Source organism: Sceloporus undulatus, chromosome 1 (assembly GCF_019175285.1).
Source record: "Sceloporus undulatus isolate JIND9_A2432 ecotype Alabama chromosome 1, SceUnd_v1.1, whole genome shotgun sequence".
In the NCBI taxonomy this organism is placed as follows: Eukaryota; Metazoa; Chordata; class Lepidosauria; order Squamata; family Phrynosomatidae; genus Sceloporus; species Sceloporus undulatus.
The window spans coordinates 129,248,656-129,267,356 of NC_056522.1; the positions used below are offsets into that span (position 1 = coordinate 129,248,656).

Here is an 18,701-nt window from a genome sequence, read left to right on the forward strand (position 1 = left end):
AAAAATCTGTTCATGTTCAGGATGGAAAGAATGTGACATTTAAAAAACATAACACAATAGGAGCAATCAAAGTGGACAAATATATCCATGCAGGCCAGGGACTTTGAATCTTTAGCTTTTAAAACCATGTCTTTAAATCCCTGTGGATTCAACCATGTTTTTAGTACTGAATTAGGTTGGACACCTCTTTCTTTTTATTCTTGGCAGGTTCCTCATTATTGACAGCTGTAAGGTAGGCAGGCAGAGTGCAATCCTTTCCATACTAGGAATAGCCCCGCCAATTGGGTTTGGTCACTGCAAAAGGCTAACAATTTGCATTTGCATTTTGAATTCACAAATTATTTCATAGACTAAAAAAAGCATGAGAATGTTCTTTAAAGGATTATGGGAGAAAGTCACAGTGCCAAATCTTTCCATCATTAACAAAGACCTTTGAAGCAGGACACTGATTCTCATGTTATTGATAGGAAAGTGAGATTGAGACAATGTGAATTGCCCAAGATTATTTTGACTTTGCTCTATCTGTGTGCATTCTGTTTTACAAAAAGACTTATACCCAGAATACACTGATTAGGTTATAATAATTAGACAAAATGTTTCGTTGTCAGTTTTTTTCAAAAAGTGTTTTAAATAGTTCAACCTCTACCTAGACAAATCTGTGTCCCAGTCCAAATGCAATAAATCTTAATCCATAGTTTATATCAATCATGGTTTGCTGAACAAATCAGGATTGGGTCAAATTGTTTTGCTTAATGTTGGCTTGTTTTCCTCTCACCTCCTCTAAAAGCCCACCTAAAATTTGAATTATGTGCATTTTAATTATGTAATTGTAATGCTAGACTGGATCTATAGTTTTCTTAATAAAGGTTTCTGGGTTTTACTAATGAACCTGAGTTTCTGAACTTCATTATCCTGCTGGATTTGACGTTCAGATTCCACTTTGCCTAGAATTATTGCAACTGGTCATCTCAGAACTACAAATAAGTGAACTGTAGGGATTCCCAAAATGACAATCAGCACACAAAAAAGTTATCTCTTCACAACAACATTTCGAAAGGAGCTGCTTTTAACCACAGCATCTCCAGCATACCACCAGCATCTGCCACCATACTGAATAATGAACACAAAATACCTTATTAGGTGACACAAAGTTTCATGCCACTACATGTCTCCTCTTTTCTGTAATAACTCACTGGTGGAAAAACGGATGAAACTCCATAGAATTTAATCTAATAATTGGTGGTTAATAATTCAAAGGTCAAAGGTCTTCCTTTAATGTATAGGCATCATTAGATGAGGATGATTGTAAGGCTGCTCCCCTATTCCATAAGATTACTGTGAAACTAATTGGCCTTGGTTAAACAGTGGGTATGGAGCAATGCAATGTTTTGTATTCAACAGATTCTGCATCCATGAATCCCACCATCCACATCTTGAAAATATGCCCCTACAATAAAATAAAATAATTCAACAAGCAAACCTCAATTTTGCCTTTTTATGATAGGGACACTGTTTTACTACACCACTGTATACAATGAGACTTACGCTGAGTCCTGGAACCAAATCCCAGCAGATACCAAGAGCTCACTGTACTTGCCAAGGTATAAAGATGTGACATAACAGACCAAACTTAATCAAAGCAAAGGTTCACAAATCAACCTTAAACTGTTGTCTATGTTTTGGGGGTGTTTGTCCCCAAACTAGCCAAATGATGAGCTGAGTCATATTTGAATATAGAATCAAACATGCATTAACCTACACCAACCATTGTTTAAACTGCACCTAAAGCAAAACACTGTACAGTGGGTCCTTGTTATCCACTGGGGTTTGGTGCCAGTGCCCCTTGTGGATAACAAAACCAGTGGTTGCTCAAGTCCCATTAAATACAATGGCATAGTAAAACGGTGTCCCTTATATAAAATGGAAAATCAAACTTTGCTATTTGGAATTTATACTTTTGGAATATTTTCAAACTGTGGATTCTTGAATCCATGGATAAGGAGGTAAGGAGGGCTGGCTGTACTAAAATGGGTTTTATTTTCTTGCAACTTTACTTCCCCTCTGATATTTTTAGCAAATGTGTTTAGGATAAACCATACTAAATACTAAAGGCACTCACTAATCAGTAAGTGCTATTGAACACATTGCATTGTGATGTTAATTTACAAAATCCAATAAGCCATTACAGTTGGTTTTAATTCTATGTAGAATGTAATATACACCCAGCATATCACAGCTGCAAATGCAAATATGGGATAGTATTTTTAATGCAAATGCATAAATGCTTCTCTATTACCATTGCTGCTGGGGTGGAAAATAGAATAATAATAATAGCAGTCCCATGCTGATAGAGGTACCCTGAAATTTTGTTTACTCATTTCCCCCTATTTATAATGCAGTTATCCAGAAATCACTTTTATTGTGGCTTTAGTAATCTGAGTATGATTCCATGGCAACACTGCCAATTTCAAGTGAGATTCAGGCAACTTCTAAGTCTGTGTGCCATTATTCACATTCTCAGAGATGATAAACAATCTGTTCAGAGCTCTGTTTCTAATGTGAGCCAGGGTGATAATTGTTCTTTGCACACTGCTTTTTCTAATCATTTTACAATAAGGGTAATAGGGTTCATGCCATATGCACATTGCCTCTATTGACAATAAATGAGCATAACCAATTTGCTGCAAGTGTCCCAGAGAGGGGCAAAAGAGAAAGGCAATGGGGACATCTCTAAAAGCAGTCAGAACAGAAAATAGCAGCACATAGCAGAAAATCATTTGGCCTCTCACAGGTGGATTTCATTTCAAAGGAAACTATCATTCAGATCAAGAGATAGGGAAAATTAAGACAATATTAGCTCTGCAAAATAGATTGCTTGACAATTGGCCCCTAGTTCTAAATTATGTATTATAACATCATTTCAGCAAGGTTCAGTTTAAGTATTTTCCAGGCTTTGACTATGATTGGTAGAAAGGCAGGCAGGTAGGCAGGCAGATATAGGTAAGGATGTGGGTGAAATCGGCCAGCCAATCCATTGCTACCAGATTCTCTCTGTTCTGAAGCAGTGTCAGTCTTACAATCTTGCACTGCTTTGCCTCAACAGAAATTGTCCAGGCAGAAAAGATCCACTGCCCTTGAAATTTATTGAGGTATTTTATGAAGAAATTTATGGAGATATGCATCTGTGGAAATTATTGCCTTACTTTTGAAAGTAATTGGCAATGATAAAAGAGAGCAAATAAAACATAGGTAAAAACATAGTGTTTTTGTTATTTGCAATTTTTCCATATTCACGGGGGTCTTGTGCCCCTAACTCCAGTGAATGTGGAGGGACAAGTGTACACTTAAACAGAGAAAAATACATTAAAAGATAAAAAGCTACCAAAACAGTTCAGTCTAAAACAATACAGCACCCACAGCCCATTATTTTCTTTCTTTCTTTCAAAAATCAATTTAAAAAGCCCATGAATTAGAAAGATCTTTGCTTGGCAATGGAAGGATAGCAGGGAGGGAATTATTCTGGTCTTCTTACACGGTTCCAGAGTCCAGGGGCAACCATGGAGAATATCCTCTCTCACTTCCCCAACAACCATGCTTTTGATGGTGGTGGGACTGAGAAAAGGCTTTTCTTGATGAACTCAGGGCCCAGTCTGGTTCATATAGGGAGACATGTTCTGTCAGATAGCCTGGTTCTGGGCCCCATAGGACATTATAGGACTTTGAATTTTGCCAGAAACAAACTGGAAGCCAGTGAGGCTGTTGTAACAAGGGAGTGGTATGGTTCCTGCAACCTGGTTTGGTTAACAATGAAGATTTTCACACCAGCACTTTCCATGGGCTAAACGCTGGTAAAATGCTGGTAAAACGTCAGGGAAGCACATGTGTGTGAAAGCCTGACACACTTCTGAAATGTCAGGGAATCATCCCCTATCCTCTAATGTCCTTGAATCATTCACAGAGCAGCAATTTGCTTTCATAGGAAATTGCTGCTCCGTGAACGATTCAAGTAAGCTAGAGGTGAGGACGATTCCCTAATGTTTCAGAAGCATGTCAGGCTTTCATACATGAGCACTTCCCTGATGTTTTACCGCCAATTTACAAGTGTTTATCCCACCGTAAGTGCTGCGTGAAAATCTTCACTCTGACTCCAAGTCTTTGTACTAGTTGGTTTCCAAACATTCTTCAAAGGCAGCCCCATACACGGTAGCATTACAAGCTTATGGTAGCACAGATGGGTTGTAACTGAGGCATGCACAACCATGGCTATATTTGGCATCTCAGGAAATGGCATCTCAGTACATTACATATTTGGCATCAGTACATATTTGGCATCTCAATACATTAGGCACACAAGCTTTAAATGTGCTTCCACGTTCAGAGCTGAGTCCAGGTGTACAACCAAATTGAAAACCTGCATCTTCAGGGGGAGTGCAACTCTATCTAACACAGGCTGGATGCCAATTCCTTGGTCTGCCTTTCAACTGACCAGGAACATCTGTCTTGTCTGGACTGGGTTTTAATTTGTTTACTCTTATCCGTCTATTATTCATAACAGACACTGGTTTAGGAACAGCCTCCGGATTAGAGTGAAAAGGAGAGTAGAGTTGGGGGTCATCCAAATATTGATGGCACCACACAAGAAATCTCTAGATGACCTTTCCCTGTGGTTTCATGTATATATTAAATGGAATGGGGGACAAAATAGAACCCTGATAGAACCCACAAGCCAATTTCCAAGGAGTCTAACAGTAACCCCCCAGCACCAACTGGAGTTCACCCTCCGGGAACAGATTCATTGTAAAGCAGTGCTTCAAAGCCCCATTTCAGACAGGTTGCCCAGAGGGATACCATGGTCAATGGTACTGAAAGCTGCTGAGATGTCCAGTAGAACCAACAGGGACTAACTCCCGTATCTGGTTCCCTGTATAGGTCATACACCAAGGTAACCAAAGTGGTCTGTGTCCCACAACAAGGCCTGAAACAGACTGAAATGCATCTAGATAATCCACTTTATCCAGGAATCCCCAGAGTTGGCAAGCTACCACATTCTCCAATACCTTGCCTATGAATGGTATGTTAAACACTAGCCAATAGTTATCCATCAGAGGGATTCAAGGGTGGCTTTTTCAACAAAAGTTTCACAACTGCCTCTTTTAGGCAAGTTGGAACTCTGCCTTGTAAGGAGACATTAACAACCCCTTTATTCAGTCAACCAGTCCCACTCTGGGCTGCTCAATAAGTCAGGAGGGGCAAGGGTCTAGTACACATGTGGTAGCTCTCACCTCTCCAAGGGTCCTATCCACATCCTATGCTGCACAGATTGGAAAGTATCCAAGAACACATGATAAGCAGGAGCCAAGATTACAGCCAATGGAACTGTATCAACTACAACATCCAAGTCAGAGTGGATTTGACAGATTATATCTGCTAAGTGCCATGCAAATTCTTCATAGTGAGCTGTCAAGTGGTTTCTATTTATTTATTTATTTTTACTTGTGGGCCAGTGTGTAATAAGCCTCAGACCAGCCAAACTGCTCTTTCAGATATCTCCTTGCAAGTGCAATGGTGGCAGCAAAAAAAATTATTTCTTTATTGTCTGCTCTACCAAGGTACAAATAGTCAGATTTTCTCTGAGTGTTCTGTCAATGTCACTCTAGTCTCCATCTCACTTGTTTCATCCCTGCCAAATCCCTGGAAAATCAAGGAGCTGCTTTGACTCCACTCTGTAAGAGGGGGATGCTCAGATGTGATTGTGTCCGCTGCCCTGGCCACTTACCCATTCTAGAGGACAATGAGAACTTCAACAGAGCTTCAACACCTTTCAAGGTTACAGAAAACTTCCCAAGAGCCATTAGAAATCCATTCATTTCATTCTGAATTTGAATTTGAGGTGACCACTCTACCAATCCCCACTCCTACAGAGGTTCTGAATTACAGTGAGTTTTATGTGACCAACCTATGATCTGTCCATGACAATCGAACTATACAAAGTTCGTCCACACCAAGCTCACCATCATCCCATCCAGCACAGGAAACAAGGTTCCAAATGTATACAACATATGAGGAGGGTCAAATACAATGTCCAGGAATGCTGCCAACAAACACTCACACGGCTGATAAGAGCCTGCTCAGCAAAAGGTAAACACGCCGAGTGGTCAAGAAGCAGTTTCTCCAGCCAAACAAAGTCCGAAGAGAGTAAGCCACAAGCCAATCCAAAGTTCAGGATTATAGAGAGCAATACTACCAGTCCAGTCTGAGTTCAAGAATGCCAGAGGATTGATCAGCGAGTCTGGTCCGAGGTCAAGGATTCAAAGGCAGTCAAAGGTCTAGGAGGCAAGGAGTCAGATCCAGCAGCGTTTGCTTAATGAGAACCAATAGTCTCTGACAAGAGGGCTCAGCATCTGCCAGGTGTCTTATATCTATCTCCCTTATCACAGCTGCTGATTGCCTAATAGAGTTTCTCAGTAAGTCTCTGGGAACGCCGAAGGCACGCCCTTTCTGATCTCTTCTGGCTAAAGGTAGGAACCTCAATGCTCTGCTGCTCTATGTCTGTCAAGTCTGGCACTTCCACTGGGGCAAGGCTGGGCTGCTGAGCCCCAGGCGCCACTGGAGGAGATCCCACAGAGCTAGGGTCTGGCTGAGCCAAATCCACTGGGGCTGGGAGAGCAGAGCTGGGACCTGGCACAGCCTCAGGTTCCTCCTGCACCTGAGGAGCTGAGTCCTCCTCCTCCTCGTGGCTGGCCATGACATGCAACTTGAGAAAGATCCATGGTTGTCATGGAGGCCATGATGTCCTGAGCCACTCCCAACAGGGCAGTCTCAGCATGAATGTTGAAGTTGCCCTGTATTACAAACCAAGGAGACTCAAATACCAACCCTGAGACCCCACAGCTAACTCAGGAAGGAAAACTTTTGGCAGTGGGGTGAGTGACACACCTACAGAATCCCTATTCTGTCCTACCTATCCACCTTTAGGTATACATACTCAAAACCTGTGGGTGGTAGCATACAGCACCTGATTAGGGGGATAGAATAACAATAAACCACTTCATTGGCACTTCCCCAACCCCTACATTTCATCTGCTATTGCATAAAAACTGGTAGGCAAAGCTGAGGGAGATCCCCCACCCACCCACTTTGCCTCATCCAACAAGTTCTCCATGATGTAAGCTAGGTCAGTGTGTTCATCTACTATCAAATCCTGAATGGCACTTGTTTTTCGATTCACCAGTCTGGCATTCAACAACAACATTTTCGACCTAGGAGGACTGTCACCAAGGCTAATTTGGGGGCAACCAGTATATTGTTTTATTTCATTCTCCACTGATAACATAACTGTCTCCCACCTCAATATCTCACTCTGCTTTCTTCCACTGAAATGACTTCTCTCTGGCCCCTTCACCTCCTCCCTTCTGCTGGAGAACATCATTCCTTTAACAGGCAGGCAAAACATTTGTTCTTAAAAACAAACAATTGTACTAAAAGTCAGTATTAAAAGCAGGTAATAAATTTCTCATTTGCCTGACAGAAGGACAGGCTCTATTTTATTAGGCTACAGCCCTTTAAAGCCCCAAATACCAGGTTCTTCTAAATAGTGCATATCTCAAGAAGTATCTGCATCTTTCCTTTGACAAGGACATTTAGAAAAGGCTAGTCTTCATGATTTAGATGATGCTCAAGAAGCCTGACATGGTCCATGGTAAGGACAGGCACAGCATTCATTCACTTCTGTTTGAGACATAGCATTATGCAACCAGGATTAAAGTTTTCGTCTAATTTACTGGACAGGAAATATGTGGCCCTTTGGATACAGTAGCAGATATGCGAACATGAATTGTGACAAAGGATTACCAGGGCATAAATATTCTGTAAGAATGGGGGACAGTAGTAGTGGCTAAGGAAGGGGAAATTTCCATTTCAAATTCTCCCATAATTGTTTTTTAAAAATAAAAATTTAAAAATCATGTTCTTTTCATTCCAAAAATAAAGAAATGTGTAATTTTTTGTAAATTTGTATCAGAAATGAACTGAAATTAAATTCATTCTCATATGTAGATGGAAGCAAGGCATGATATGTGTTAAAACAGGAACAGGTGAAGTGTGCCCCCCCAGGGGCTGAGTGTAACACATCAAGTGTTATTTTGTCGCTCTCAACTGGCCCTTCAGATTCCCCAGACTGTTTCTTGGCCAAAAAAGTGGATCAAAAGAGGGTCCTGGAAGCCTCCAGATGCAACTGTTTACCTTTTAAATAAGTTACAGATTCCCTCTGTACTGTTTTTATGTTCACATACCCCCCCCCCAATTTTGAGAACCAGAAATAGACGTCTGACCACTTCCCCCCCCCCCTCTTTTTTGGTAATCTATTTGACTCCTGGAGAATACCAGGATATAAAAGTGACATCCACTGGCTGCACTTGCTCACCCCTGTATTAAAACATTACATTTGAAGTAGCTAGTCAAAAACTGGGGTCACTGTCCACATCGAAGCATCTCTACTCTGTCTAGCAGAGACAGGATTGCAGCTCCAAACTGACAACAATGTCTTGGACACTAACTCAGATGGAGAGGGGTCAGCTGTGTCAGTGATCCCAGCTGGAACCATCAGATTTTGAGGCATTTACAGCGAGAGTCTCAGACCAATACACTACACACAAGGTCTGTACCCTCTAAATTGAACATCTGTGAAGAACCAGAATCCTTACACCCAAATGATTTGTGCAAAATTTATTCACCAAAACAGACAGTGTGCTCAGAAAGAGGGAATTGAGAGCCAGGACACAGCCCTTTACAACAACTACAGATGGACTTCAACTTGAGAGTTGGATGCAGTCAAACACCAAGTATCTTCTGTAGCATAATCTAAGTCTCTGAACTGTGCAGGTCTAAGATATTTCCTCCCTCCATGTGATTTTCCCTTGTAGCATCTTCAGGAAATGGTATCCAACAGAGTACAACTTCCTTCCCTTTCCTTTGAGAGTGCCTTCTTGGAGGGGACAACTGGACCTCACTTTCCCAAAGGTCATGGAGCACCCAACAACGTAAAACACTCTCCAAGTGCAAAAGGCTGAGTGAGAAGTATTGGGCACTACCATTACACTTTCTGTCTGCGTACCTGTTGTTTGGTTGGAGCTCCAAGTATCTGGTAGATACAGACACAAATCTGTGGCACTCTCATTTGTCCTCACTTCATCTTAACTTTGGATGTGCTAGAATTGGAGGTCCCTATAGTTCACAGTCTCCTCCATGCACACAAGCATTTTATCTAAACTTTCCCTGGGTATTTTGCTTGCAGACACAGGCTAGAGTGGGTTATGAGTTTTGTATGTTCTCCACCAGGAAAGGTTTCTACCATCTTGGTTCATTTAACTTTCAGCGAAGGAAAAAATCAGCGTGTAAGTAAACTTTTGGGAAGAGAAATGGGGTGCGTTAGAGTACCCAAAGCAATGGAAAAGTGTGAATTAGTGCACTTCTAAATTATTTAGGTAAGAGCAAGGTTTATGAAACTGAATCTAATATGGGAGGTAGATTGTCCCTGTGCAGAAAGCCAGAATCATACCCATTCATGTACTATCCTGCCTATGTCTTACTTAGATATCCTTTACAATGAAAGAACTGTCATTGTCTCTCACAACCCAGTCAAATCTCATACAGAAAGAATTAAGGAGGGATGAATATGAGCCCGAACAAAAACAACAAAGATCTGGTCCCACATCCATCCTTGCCACTCTAGCCACATGTAGCAATCACAAAATCTGTGGCCACTACAAAATCACACTGAAATTAAAAACATGCAAATCGCTGTATGTTGAAGAATATAGGGTGGGGTGCAGTGTCACAATGGGATCAAATATCTGTATAGCTTTTTCAAAAGAGATCCATAAACTGCATCTTAGCCAACTCACAATGGAATGAATGAATGAATGAATGAATATATATATATATGTGTGTGTGTGTGTGTGTGTGTGTGTGTGTGTGTGTGTTCATTCATTCATTCATTTGTGGATTAAAAAAAAATAGCACATATAAACTACCCTAAGCATAAAGAATAAAATTAAATTCTTTTCAGGGAGAAATACTAGGCCTTCCATAGATTCATTTTCATACAAAGCAGAGATTCAATCATTTACTATAATCCCTATTCTGCAAAACAAAACAATATTCACATACAATGATGTTTTACTACTTTAACTGTATTAGCTAAAATGGCATTATTTCTGATCTTATAATGCATCTCTGCACTGGCTAACACAGTATAAAAGCGAAAACAGGGTAAGATTCATTCATTTCGACAAGATCAGTAAAAATTTAGTGCTAGATCCTGTAAAAAAAAGGGAGGGGAAATATGTAACATCTTTCATTATTAATTCTGGAACAAGAGTAATGAGTTTGTTTTGTACATACAGAAGAGACCAATCACTTTCTATTAAGTGTTCACACACTTGACATGCTTGCCCAAATGAAAGACATAAAATAGCTAAAGATGCTATTTTTAATTAAAATTTCCATTATTTCAGATCAGCTGAAAGCTTTTGGATCAAATTAAGGGTTTTATATTGTATGCTTTTAGACTAAAATAGAAGATCACAGATTGGTTGTGACCTCTCCCCACTCCTCTGCTCCCCCCAATCCAGCTTTGATTTCTGGAAAGAATGGGAGAGATTATCCTCATTGGAATAGAGATCCGTCCACCAGACCAGGAGAATAGGTCACCTAGGTATCTAATCTTTCGGGTGATGGTAGTGGTGGTGATGATGGTTGTTATCTCACCTTTCCCCCACTGGCTTACAAAAGTTAAAACATTCAGCTAAAATAAATTACATTTTACAAAAAATTAACTTTTCAGTTCATTACAATTAAAAACAGATGAAAATATAACCACGGAAAAAGAAATACAAACATAAACAACATAGTACATGGTCTGCTGAAAGAAAAAAGGTCTTCACCTGCCTATGGAAGGATAGCAAGCAGAGCACCTGTCTACCCTCTCTAGGGAGGGAGCTTCAGAGAGTAGGATCAGCCATGGAAAGCAAAGGTTTCTTTATTATTTTGCTGAAACAGACTTACGCTGCATCTGCGCAGCAGAAATAATCCAGTTTGACCCCAGTTTAACTGCCATGGCTCAATGATATGGAATTCTGGGAGTTCTGGCACTAGAGCATTCTGACAGAGAAGGCTAAATGTCTCACAAAACTACAATTCCCAGAATTCCATAGTAGTGAGCCATGGCTCACTAACTGGATTATTTTTATACCATAGATGCAGACCCAATGATCTACCTGGAAACTATTAAGCATTTATTTTAGTTTAACAACATTGGCAGAAGACTAAAAGATCCAAATTGTGGACCAAACTGGGGGTGGAGGATGTATCCCAAAATACTGGGAGTAGTACCCATTTCTCCGTCCAAGAATCAGTACTTATCCTTTTTCTGTCTCTATTGCATCTACTAGGAGCCAGCTAGCAGAGCTGTTTGAGTGGCCAGGGGTCTTGTACGCACAGGCGCAAGTGAAGGAAAAAAGTGCCTAGCACTTTGAAGAAAAAATCAAGCAAACACAATCTGACATAAATGCTATAGCTGGTACAGACTGAGTGGATGTAATTTTGGCCCCTGCATGTCCAGTGGTACTGGATACTTCTCAGTCTATGAAACCTGAGTATGTGGACAGGATTCTTGAAGAGATAAGCCACTATATGTGTTTAGATCCTTGTCCTTTCTGGCTGATTAAAAAAGCTAGAGGGGGATTGGCTTAGTGGGTACAGAGCTTGCTTCATCTCTCTCTAAAACAAGGCAGAGTTCCAGCTTGTCTGAATAAGGCTGTTAAAAAACCATTACTGAAAAAGCCCTCCCTGGATTGCATCATTCTGGATAATTAGCCAGCCTTTAACAGTCCATGTTTAGGCAAGGTTAGGAAGCACATGGTAGTCTCCCAGCTCAAGGAATTTCTGGATGGGATGGATTATCGAGGTCCATTTCAATCTGATTTCAGGCTGGGTTGTGGGATAGAGATGGCTTTGATCATCTTGGTGGATGACCTATGCCAGGAACTAGATAGGAAAAGTGCATCCCTATTGGTTCTATTGGACCTCTTGGTGACTTTTGATATAATTTGACCACAATATTTCTTCTGGGTCTCCTTGCTGGGATGGGACTTGGAGGCAGTGTTTTACAGTGGCTTCATTCCTTCCAGGAAGGGCAAACACAGAAGGTGGTGCTGGGGGACTGCTGCTCAGCCTCTTGGCTGTTAGCCTATGGGGTCCCTCACGAGTCGACTCAGTTCTTTCCCCAGTGCTATTTAACACATATATGAAACAAATGAGAAAGGCTGTCTGGAGTTTTAGGGTTTGTGCCATCAGTATGTGAATGACACCCAACTCCTAAAGTAAAGGTGATACATGCTTAAGTTACATTCCTGTTGGCTTACTTTACACTCCATGTAGGGCTGACTCTGAATAATGTTTGGAAACCAAAATTGGTCAAGAGAACTGCAGCCAGATTGCTAAATATGGCAGGCTACAGGAACACACAATTCCCTTGTTGTTTATTTATTTAATGGATTTAGCTCAGCGCTTAAGATGCTGACTCTGACAACTGCAAGACTAGCAGGTCGGCAGTTCAAGTCCTAGGCTCCCATCACTAGTACCAGTTTCTGCCAACCTAGCAGTTTGAAACCAAGTAAAAGTGCAAGTAAATAAATAGGTACCACTTTGGTGGGAAGGTAACAGCATTCTGTGAAGTCATGCTGTCCACATGATCACAGAGTTATCTTGGACAACGCTGGCTCTTTGGCTTAGTAACGGAGATGAACACTGGCCCCTACAGTCAGACACGACTTAACAACTTTGTCAAGGGAAAACCTTTACCTTTCCCTCCCAAAATGGAGTTCAAGGTGATTTACAATAATATTACAAAGAGAGAACTAAAACATTAATTTTTTAAAAATTGAATAATAGTAATATTAAAAGATAAAACAATTAAAAACACAGCATAAGTAAAACAATTTTTTTAAAGTAAGTTCTTGCAACAATTCTACTGGCTGTGTGTCCACGTTCAGGCATAAAGAAAATACTGGCTTTGACCTATTAAACTCTGTGCTGCTCAGGTCCAGATTAACTGAAGAACTGTATTCTCTTTTATGAAAATGCCCACACTTTGAGATCTTCTTGGGAGTCCCTTACCTCTGCCCCACCACCCTCACAGATGCACCTTTTGGGAACGTGGGGCAAGACTTTTTCAGTGGTTGCCCATTCCCTTCAGTGGCTGCTCCTTCTGGGAAGTCCCTTCCCAGAGAAATTAGACTGGCATCATTCCTACAATACTTCCTTTTTACAGACAAGTAAAGACTTTTCTGTTTCAACAGGAATTTGATATATGGATTATATAAGGGCTATCTCACCAAAACAATGTGCTGGATCTTGCTAATTGCATAAACATTCTTTATGTTCAGTGCTTCTGAGCATTTTTAAGACGTAAAACTAAAACACAGCAACATAATGGACATTTTGTATCTTACAATATTGCATCACATTACCTATTAAATTAAGGAAAAGAGAATAAACCTTTGATAATGTCTCCTCATATTCCTTGCTTGAAGGAGAGGGAACCAGGAAAGGATTTCAGATGTCCTTTTTGTTTGAACTCTGTCTTCTTCCCCCACCATTTACCTCCTGAGCAACTGATATTTGCAATCCCAGCAATTTCAAAGGTTGGAGAAGGAGTACACAGAGGACAAAATTAAACCTGCCATACAGTTCCTAAGATATAGCTCCATTTGTAAAACACAAATTTAATTTTAATTACATCAGATTACCTACTGACAAGAGCATTATGGTGCTGTGTCCTCTGAGCTTCAATTTACACAAACATTGGGCTCATGATGGCCTCTTTAATTTTTTTTAATTGCATGGACCCAACTTGTCTTCAGATTTCATATGCTAAAGAATGTAGCCTTAGTGCATTCCTCATCAGACTGTGAACCTCATTATGCGTGTTAATATGATTAAGATCATACTGTTTCCTATGTCCCACTAATGTGTCTTAAAACAAGTCCCTACACTTAAAAAAGGTTATGTGGGGGTGTATCAAACTTGTGCCTTAGTAAATTTGTTACAGCACAATTTTATGTCTGCTAAGAAAGCATTTTCAATGTGTTTCATATGACTTACTGGTAGAGCTTACAGTATACCAGAGTCCACTTTTGGTAGTTAAGATGCTACACAATACTTTTCTAACTTTTTTTCTTTCCAATAAGAAACAGGAAGTCTTAATTCCTGAATACATCCAGGAATTTATTTTTCTGCTCCTTCAGGTATAACAAAAGTCATTGCATGATTTGTTTTTTTTTTTAAACAGGATGAATGGGTCTAGTTTATTGCTAAAAGCTTCCACTGGAATACATGGAACTTCATAATGCTATAACTATGGTTTCATGCTGATGCACTGACCTGCCCACCCAATGGGCTACTATTTCTATTAACAGAAAGCTTAGTTTATGCAAAAGCAACAACAACAACAAAATCCCCTTACCATCCCTTCAATCTGGTAATAACATTCATTTTACTGTCTCAGGATTCTATCACCTAATTCTGCTGCATGTGAACTTGATCTGCATACAGAATGAGGTGATCCTGGACTGTACCATTCCTGATAATGAAGGAAGTGTTAATTTAGTCTACATTAATTCACTCCTTCCTGGGCCAGTTTGTGCTAACAAAAAGGGTTGTGGTCCTGGGAAGATATCAGAGAGTCTATTCTAAAATAACAGCAGAATTCCTGCCTCATTGGTCTACTCTGCTACATGTATAGATGAGGCCCTATAGGTAAATAATGAGATGCTTCCTCAGCCATCTTCTCATATTGATAATGAGCTGGAATGTAATGAAATGTACAACTGGGTGGGTAGAAGCAGACTTCTCTACCTCCCTACAGATATTCCCCTAAAAATGTGATATAGATAGTTGTGAAATCCTGCTGAATGGAAGGGTAGTGGTTGTTGGCTGACAGTTGCCATATCAGAGGGGTGGTAAATCTGCTTATATGAGCTATAAAAGGATTATCCAAGACAATGAACCTATTGCACATGGCAGAGATGATGTGAAACTCGGGTTTGGTCAAAGGTCTCTCACACCACAGGCTGTAACATAGGTCAGCCTACTTTATACACTCATGTATAAGTCCAGGAGTGGTTGGGGGGGGCATAATTTTGACATAACCTGTGGCTAAGTCAAGGGTAAAACTTGTGTTATGTAACAAAGGATGTAAAGAGTGGTCCCCAAAGGTTTTTGGGCCACTGCCCCCCTTCCTCTTGTGTGACAACCCTAGCACCCCCCAGTGCCAATCTGTTGATATTAGTTCTACTGTTCTACTGCAAATTCTACTGCAGCCTTGTGGTGGAAAGGCTTCTAAGTCATTGTTCAACTAGCTGCTTGGTCACTGCTCCCTTTGTGCATGGTCACCCTCAGAACCTTGTGGCAAAGCCCAGTGTAGGTGCGAAGCTTCTTGGTCACGGTTCAGTCAACTGATTAGTTGCTGCTCCCAAGGTGGCCAGGTGCAAAAGGAGCAGCTTGTCTCTGGTGAGTAAGGAGTCTCAATCCTTCTTTGTTGGGTGAATTGGGGGGCAGCTGGTCTGGATTTACAAAAGCCACATGCTCTGGATTAGAGACTGGTGTGGACAGGGAAAGACAGATATTTTAACTACAGAAGCTGCTCCAAGGCAGACTCTTTCCAAGAATCAGCCACATATATTTTCCCCCTCCTTCCCCAGAGACATGTCTTCCCTCACACACAAATGCTGCACTCTCAACCTGTCTGATGAAAAAAAGCCAGCGACATCCTGGCAAAGCAACCAAAGCATAAGCAGTATCTCAGATTTGAAAGCTCCTTTTTGCCACCACTTCTTCCGCACTGTCACATGATCTAATTCCTTGTTTTAGTCTGCTTGTCCCAAAATAGTGCCACTCCAAGCCAGAAATATGATGCCCTGCACCCAAGACTCACAAGAGTTTCCTGCCACTATTAGTGAAAGGCATGGCTAAGAGAGCAAACATGCTGTGGCAGATGAAGAGTGGGAGACACCACCACACAAAGTGAGGCTTCATTGTGGATTTAAGTGATCCTGAAAAGAAGTTTAATGCAACCCTCATTCCCACCATGGTCTTAAAGGCCATTGGTTCCCCATGCCTTTCTTGTCCACCAATACTTTTAACTAATGGCCACCTGCTGCCCCCCCCCCTTTTCCCTTGCCACTCCCCTGCTTCTCCCTTTCCCCTAACTGCCCCCTGGATTTTTCCACTGCCCCCCACTTTGGGTATCACTGATGTAAAGGATGAAGCAAAGTAAAATTCTTGTCTTTTCTGTATGATTCTAAAAAAAATTATTCATATACATATCACCAAGAGGAAATGGGATCCCTACACCAATCAGTATTTAACGAATTGCTGCTGCTGCTGTGTGTGTATTTATAGTGAATGAGTGAGAGGGCAAGAAAGAGCATTTATCAGTCTGTTCTTCTGATTCACAAGTCAAAAGAATTGCCAGTTAAATGCTGTTTAGTCGTCTAAGAACCAAACTAGTCATGGCTGATGTTTAAGTAGAAGAATAAGAGGAGAGGCTAAGTAATCATGCCCCCACTAGATATTCTCCTCCTCAACAGAGTTGCTGTCCCACTGATCCCTATGGCATAGTCATAAAGGAGGGGAAGGCAGTGCAGTCTACAGCCACAGTACTGCCAGCAGACCCCTCCATCCCCATTCCCCAAAAAAATCAGAAGCCAAATGTAGTAACACAACATTAAAAATGGATCTGAAAGAGGGTGTACTCTACTTTTGTTTTCTTACCAGCTCTTCAACCTGTTAGTATGCCTGCAGTTAAGAGATTATATTATTATTCATCATACACTATGTCTTCCTACACACATTCTATTGGTGTTTTTTTTTAAGAATAAAAAATGTAAATGCTTAGTAATAACAGCATGGATTTTGCCAGCATAAACATTCATTATTACATGTGTTTTGACCTTAGGTAGGCTTGCCAGTCAATTTATGATCCATCTTAGTGCTGAGATGAAATGGGGAAGAAAAGTATCTTTAGCAATACCATTCTCTGTTTTTGGAGGACAAGGATGTAAAAGTCAATAAAATATTGAAAAGGAGGGAAAATTTCAAAATTTGTGTGTGTTTTAATGGCAGGCTCTTATGAGCCCAGGAAAGAGGCTTAAGAGTATGTTTCATTGCTCATTAGCACACAGCAATGGGCTTTTTGAAATAATCTTTTAAATCCGTGGTTCTTTATAAAGCCAGCTATTTACATGCATCAGTACACAGCACGAGGATTTTTTAAAAAGTGTAATCGTACGTATGCTTGCCCAGAAAGAAATATTACTGTGTTCAACAGGGTATGCTCAGATGTGTTAGTGCACCTAAGATTGTATATGATTATATAGGTGTAACATGCATTTTCATGCTCACCAGCTAGCAGCAACGGAACATGGGGAAATGGTAAAAGGCTGGAAAATGTTGCTACAGTCCTTTTTTAAAAGTTATACAAATGCATCATCAACCTGGGAAACTATATGTCCAGAAAGGCACAAGGAAAATGTTGCAAAAGTGCAAGCCTGTAGTTCTTACACTTCAAAGGTGTCCATTTTCAAATAAAATCAACCACCACAAAACTGTGAGTGCTATACCAATTATTTGTTTACGTGTATAGCTAAAGGTTTTTCTATAGTTTTCCCGGCAATCTTTCACAGCACTAAATCCATTTAATTTATCTTTGCAATTTAGGAAATGAGCAGCATTTGTGATTTTGGGAGGCTGAGAAAGACTGGCAGATTTCACTTTATGCTTAAATATATAGGATGCTTTTCTGCTACAGGGCTCTCAACAGCCTAACAATAATAGGTTAATTATTACAATGTTTGACAGCTCTGTGTCTGGAACAATAAGTCACAGTCTCCTCAGCAGACTTCCTAAACAATTTAGCCAATTATGTGTATTTTTCATGGATTAAAACATTCTAGCAGATTTTATTGCATAAAGATCCTACATTTGTCATGGTGTGTGTATTATGGGAGTGTGAGGAAGCTGTGCTGCAAGCTTGGTTTTCATTTTTCTGTCTTTCTCCAGCCTAGCTCCAACAATAAAATAAAATAAAATAAAATAAAAAATAAAAAAGTCTTGGGCCTATTCACTTTATGGAAATCAAAGCAGAAAATTAAAAATCTAAGTTAACCAAGCATGAATGTTGCAAGAGCCACAGAAAACATCATTACAAACAATAAAAGCTTTGTTATCTAAAATAACAGGAGATTATCTTAAAAGATCAAAGCCATTAAAATCGTTGTCTGGGGGGAAGATTTAGTGATTTAAAATGTTCAGAGAACCATAGCTACAGTTTTATGTTCCAGATGTTACCATTACACATTTACTCAATTCACTTAAGACTCTGAGAACCTCTCCACACCAAGCCCGCTGCCATTTGTAGATATAGGTTTTTATGATAATTTTATCTATCATTAATATTCTCCATAAGGTGAACTCTTTACATATCAACAATGGTTCTTCATAGATCAACAATGTGTTATGCCAAAAGCATAATCTCCCTAAAGCTCACAGAGGGCACAAAGAGGGCAAAAATCCCCGTCTCCCCATAGTATTAACAATGGTGTCATACAACAGCTTCAAGACAGGGACTTAATATGGCACAT

The 18,701-nt window shown here is 40.3% G+C and overlaps 1 protein-coding gene across 5 annotated transcripts in view; it reads right to left on the reverse strand.

Annotated features, from left to right (window-relative positions):
- Window positions 1-18,701, reverse strand: part of ADGRB3 (adhesion G protein-coupled receptor B3) — a 625,822-nt gene that overhangs the window by 289,053 nt on the left and 318,068 nt on the right. The gene's annotated exons all lie outside the window — the stretch shown is intronic.